Here is a 6,005-nt window from a genome sequence, read left to right on the forward strand (position 1 = left end):
GCAACCTGCTAGTTATCACAACTAGCTAGTGAAGACAGGCAAGTAGAATCAGCCTGTGCTCGGCAGAAAAACAGCTGTATAGGCTGATTGTGCAGCAGCGTATTACAGCGATGAAATGTGTATGGGTCAAACATATTCAGGATTTCAATCCAGGAGACAGGGGTTCAAGTCCTGTGTGAAACCAAGTAATCATTGAGTTATTTAACATTAAATAACATTACGTAGTGACTAACGTTATGTGACTGACTTTACTTACTAATTTTTACTCAAACCACAATCTCTTCCTAAACCTAACCACATACTTTTGTTGCCTAAACCTAAAGAAGTTCTTTTGTTGCCTACGTTGACCACATGTTTAAAGTACTTCCAGTCCTTTTGGGGAACAAAATTAGGACATGTTGGATAAACTGGGGGGATCCCTATGATCCCATGTGTCTCTTGATATAAAGTAACATTGTAAGAGATTGGTATGGGTTAACTTTGCAGTTCAAACTGAAAAATATCTCAAGGTAGATGGACTTTTTTATAGCAGTTTGATGGTAAAATCCGTTCAACCATTGTGGAGTTACCAGGGTCCAAATTCAAGGTCTTGCCCTCAAATTTGAGGGCAGATTTCAATGAGTATAACATCAGTAGGCTGTATAAGCTGTAGATGGGTGATTTCAACATACTGGCCCAGGGAAACATACATTGAACATTTGATCTACGGAAAAAACATTGCTGGGATCATAACACTCTTTGAAAGGTCTGCTCATTATGTCATATTAAGAGGATAGTGAAATGGGTAACATAGTACATAGGATGTGCACAGCACCAAACAGTCAAGTTACCAACTAATGTTAGCTAGTGACGAATGTCAAACATCTAGCTAAAATTAGCTAAAGACACATATTTTCTTAGGAGTTGTTGGAGACCAAACAGAGCTGAAAGGAAAATGATTTTTAGGCATAGTCAGGTGGCTAGAAACACAACTCCAAATGAATGCTAATGTTTCTCCATGACTGTTTGCTAAAAGATTTGCCATTCAAAGGTTAAGGAGATAATATTGCCATGTTAGCTTGTGGCGGGTGCCTTCAAGTGATTAAAAAAATTATGCAGATTTTAAATGAGTGTAGCATCTTCTTTTCTGTTTTGATTCTGTACATCCAGCAGATATGAAGAATAACTAATCCAACTGACTTAAACCAAAGATTTCATGAATGCAACAAACAATAAACACAAAGTATGTCACTCCATTTTCCTTGTGGGTTACTGTGACACCATGCAGATCTTCTTAAACAGAAGGAGAAAACAAGAAGAGAGAATCCAGATTTGAAATGCGTCACACCAGATGGCCTGTAAATCATTCTTTTCTCTGCTGTGTTTCCAAAGATAATAATTCCGCTAATAACAAAGCAGAAAATATTGACAGGATGAGCCAAGCTGTGCAGTAACTGACAAACTGCACATGTCTCCTGTTTTCTCCAAACCTTTTGGGACACGTGTGCGTCGTGGCGGTGGTCCCATCAAACCAGCCGACCGTTGGACTGTTTGGCACCCCGACAGCAGGAGAGGAGCGGGGGGCTCCTTTCATGAGCATGTGAATGTCAATAGCAGCCTCAATCACCAAAAACCCACCCCCAGACCCATTAGCGTGTAGGGGCCGGAAAAATAGACTTTGGAAAAACACATTGCATAAGACCTTATGTAACAAGCTTCAGAAATTAATAGCTGGAGCAAATAAGCGGAAGAATTGGGAAATTATGTCGAGGCCTTGCAGTATTGTGTTGTGTCGTCCTGGTACAGGGGGCACACAGGAGGGCTCAGGGGAATCAGGAACAGGAATGCTAACTAACTTGTCATGGCTAGACACCCTGAGTAGGACAGTTTTAGAACAAGTGGTGAGTTTCTTTCAGACACAATATACTGTTAACATCCTGTTTAAAAAATAAATGGATCAAAATAGCTATCCACTGACAACAGCAACATTCCCTCCACATCAGCAATAATTTTTTCCGGATGTATAGTGGTATCTACTTTGTCTACTACTGTCACTCAAAAAAACAAAATGAAACAGTAAAATAATTGATGAAGTGAAGTAAGTCAGACTGTTGACCAAATTAATCAAAAGATCTTGGTAAGTTTGCAGCAAAAAATTATTTTCAGTATTTTACTGAATCACATCAGGACAATTACTGACAAAAACTGTGGTTTCCTGTAATTCTCTAAACTGTCACTCTTGCAGCAAACCCCACCCACGTGAGGTGTATCTGAGTTAAAACATGTCATAAATCTGTGTATAGTGTTTGCAAACACACTTAAACCCAAATCTGACTTCTTTGAGATAAGAAAGAACCTGTCAGTTTTCTCATCTTTCCTCACTGTTTCCACAGTGTAGAAGGGCAATGACATTTCAGCACACTGAGTTATTGAGTTAGTGATTATTCCTAATAGCCACAGGTTCATTTCCATGTGATGCAACACATGCATGCTCATATGATATGAATGTAATTATTTTTTAACTCCTTATGTCAGCTCTTGGAAATATTGCTACTGCTTTAGAAACCAAAAAAATGTTATAAGCTCTGAAGATTTGTTTTCTTTTTTCTTTTATCTGATAGTTCCAGTCAAAGACACACCTAAAAGGTTTTGGAACTTTCCATGAATTTCAGCTTTGTAAGTTTGGTATAGCATGTTCAAAAGAAAAAAAAAACTTTAAGTTTAGATACAGGACTGGACAGAATAGCTGGTAAATAACACAATCTACGTAAATGTATGCAAGTGTACATATATATATATGCATGTGTGTATGTATATGTTTGCATATATGTATATATGGGTGTGTAAGTATGTGTGTGGATATGTATTCATAGTTGTTTGTTGTTCTGTGTTTGTATTCATTAGAGTTCTCATGACATTTTATTACAATGTTCCAAAACTAATTGACATGGCCATTTGTAAATGAAATATTTGCATACTCTTTGTTGGTCGTAAATACAGTAAACTATAAGTCATTTAAAAAATAAATAAATCAACTCGAATGAACTTGTAGTAAAGGTCAGCTGACCCACTTGAGCCTATGTGTTTGATGCTCGTAACTTTAGGTACTCTTCTATAAACATTGTCGTGTAAATTACTTCTATATATTACTAAACCTTGACCTTGTGGTGACGCATGTAATTGTGACCTGGGTTATGTTAAGAGGAAGCTTGAGACCTGCATGTGGCTAGGTTTAGACAACAAAATTGCTTTGGTTTAAAGGTAGGGTTGACTTTTTCAATATTTAACCCCAGACCACAAACATTAACCAAGTGCTCTTAGTGCCTGAACGAAATCATAAAAACAGTGTTTTAGTTACTAAGAGAAGATTTTATATGAAAAAACAAATGAACACTTTGCTAATACTGCACAAACATTTTAGAAGTGGCATTACGTTCCTTTCAAAATGCTAATTAGTAGTGTATGAACATGTTAGCCAGAACTTTCCCTGAACTGTCAATGTTTCAAATGTATCCACGACATATTGTGAGACTGTGGCTGTAATGACAAACTGAATGTGTGTGAGAGTGTGAGGAGTAGTGTTATTGAAAAGGAGTATTCATGCTTGACAAACCCACTCTGGGAGGATTAAAGTTTGAAAAAAAGGCAGTTTACTGTGCGTTCCAATCATACATTTAGAACTAAATCACATATGCATAAATTAAGTGACCACCATGCACAGCTCTTATAACAGTTTTTCTCGATTGTTTAAACACATTTCTTGAAATTATGCCTCTTTTTCTCGAAACTCTAAACACAAATCCACAACTTCTCACCCAATTCCCCAAACATTCTATTTTCAGGTCAAAATGAAGCTCTCCACTCAAAACCATTTATATCTTGCTGAAAAATTAAACTTTGCCCTCAGACCGGACACACAAGCCCTCAAAATTAAATGAAACACTGCATTCAAACTGCCATAAACACATCCCAAATTGAAGCATTTGCATCAGATGGCAACACTTTTTAGTAAGATCCTTGATATACCATTTACACACTGTTGTTCTAAATCTAAAGCTCTTTTGTCTTTCATAGGCTTATGTGTACATTTCCATACAATGTACTAGAGTGAAAGTAATCTTCTAAGATGTGCTGAGAAGTACACTGTAAACACCAATACAATGTTGAAACAGAAAATATTTATTTGGCAAAACATTACAGTTGTAACAGTAGCACAGTGTTGTATCCAGCAGCATACAAGAAAAGGAAACCATAAACATGCAAACCAAAAGTATCAATTTTACTTTTATTGCCAAAAATGAATGTTTACAATACTGTACTGCAGAAACAACTGTTAGATTGTTGCAGCCTGTTCTAATTTCTAAAGGTTCAAATTATGGATGCCAATATAAAGCAACTCAAGTTGGGCTGGATTCTCAGTCCAGCTTCTCTCATTGTCATCCTGTGGTTAATCACGTGATCAAGTATGGCCCTGAACTCATCAGTGATGGCTCTCCTTCCTTCTCTTCTTTGTCCTCGTCCTCTTCCTCGTCTTCCAACTTTTCCTCCTTGAACTTGTCCTTCTCCCCTTGCTCTCTGTCCATTGTTGGCATCCATTGTTCAAAACACTCAGACTCTGGCACTTTTATCTATCTATCAAAGCATCTGATGAATTTTGACTTTTTGTGTTTCCACCTGGCTAGTTGTGTGTTAATTGAACTCACCCTGCACTGACTGAGTGAACAATATTGAATGTCAGTGTTTTCTCAATGACCACATGGTGTAGGCAATGAGAAATGAAGGGATTTGTGTGTAGATTTATGTGAAAAATGGAGTTATGATCGTGAAATTTTAGATCAATAATTATAGTGTTTGAGCAATGGAGAAAAACTGTAATCAAGCACATTATTTATGCACAGCAAAGTCTTCTCTAGGCCACCATAATGGAGTCAGAAATGCTTACTGGAAGATCTGTGACTCGGTTGACTCTGATATTAATGTTGGATTTATTGTTGAAACACTTCATCTTAACTTTATTTTGAGGTCAATTCAATTCGTTTTTTGGTGTAGTTATTAGTGTACAGACCTGAGTGATATTAATAGTCTGTCTTTGCTCTCATGGTCAAAACAACACCCATCTGGATAAACATCCATTTGGAAGAGGTGAAGGGTCTTTGTCAGGGTCTGCGCTCTCATCCCTCTAACAGATGAGAACTTCTTTTTACTCTAAATCAAGCAGACAGATGTTTGATGTAACATAAACACATACACTGGGTGTGAGCATTCGCCCTCATGTGCTGTTTGTCCATCAAACCACAGCAAAACACAGATGTGGTTATTATCCAGGAAACAGTGGGTGCCATGCTTTTCTCTCTGACCGTGAGCAAGACAGACGTTCCTGAGATTTCCTGTATGGAATAAAGTAAATAAAGTGCAATCAAGTTTCCCCAGTGATCATTCAAACAAGAGCAGAAATTTGTTCAGTACGTTTGTGTCACCAGTTACCTAACAAGAGCTTTTGTTTGACTGGTTTGCTCAATGACAGTTATCCCACAGTAACAGGGTACACTCCAGTTCAGAAGTTTATGTAAGCACTATTTGTCAGTAAAATGCTCAAGTCCAAGCTATCATGTTCAAAATTGTTTGAACAAAGTGGGCAGGACGGCTGCCGGCTGGTTGCATGTCACCGTGCAAATTTAACTCTCAAGTATCTCGGGAAACTACTGGGCAGAGTTACAGTCGTTCGCCGGAAGTTAAAACAACATGTTGCTTAGTTTGTGACGTGCTGATCTCATGTTGAAAACTGTGTGATTCTCTTCTTTATTAATCCAATTTGTCAACCAAGGACTAAATTAAGTTTTGTGGAGAGGAAAAGACTTCCTCCATTACACTCAGATATGCAGCTAAGCATCAAGTCAAATTAATTACAGCAACTCAAAGTTCCCAACACAAAGGCAAAAGTGACAAAAGAAAAGAAGGAGCGATATATTTCACATGGCTGGAAGCACCTTTGTTGCTTCTTTCATCATGCAGGTCAAGTGTAATTT

This window comes from Micropterus salmoides, unplaced genomic scaffold, assembly GCF_014851395.1.
Source record: "Micropterus salmoides isolate LMB-PRFRI ecotype aquatic unplaced genomic scaffold, ASM1485139v1 Ms_hic_scaffold_23, whole genome shotgun sequence".
NCBI lineage: Eukaryota > Metazoa > Chordata > Actinopteri > Centrarchiformes > Centrarchidae > Micropterus > Micropterus salmoides.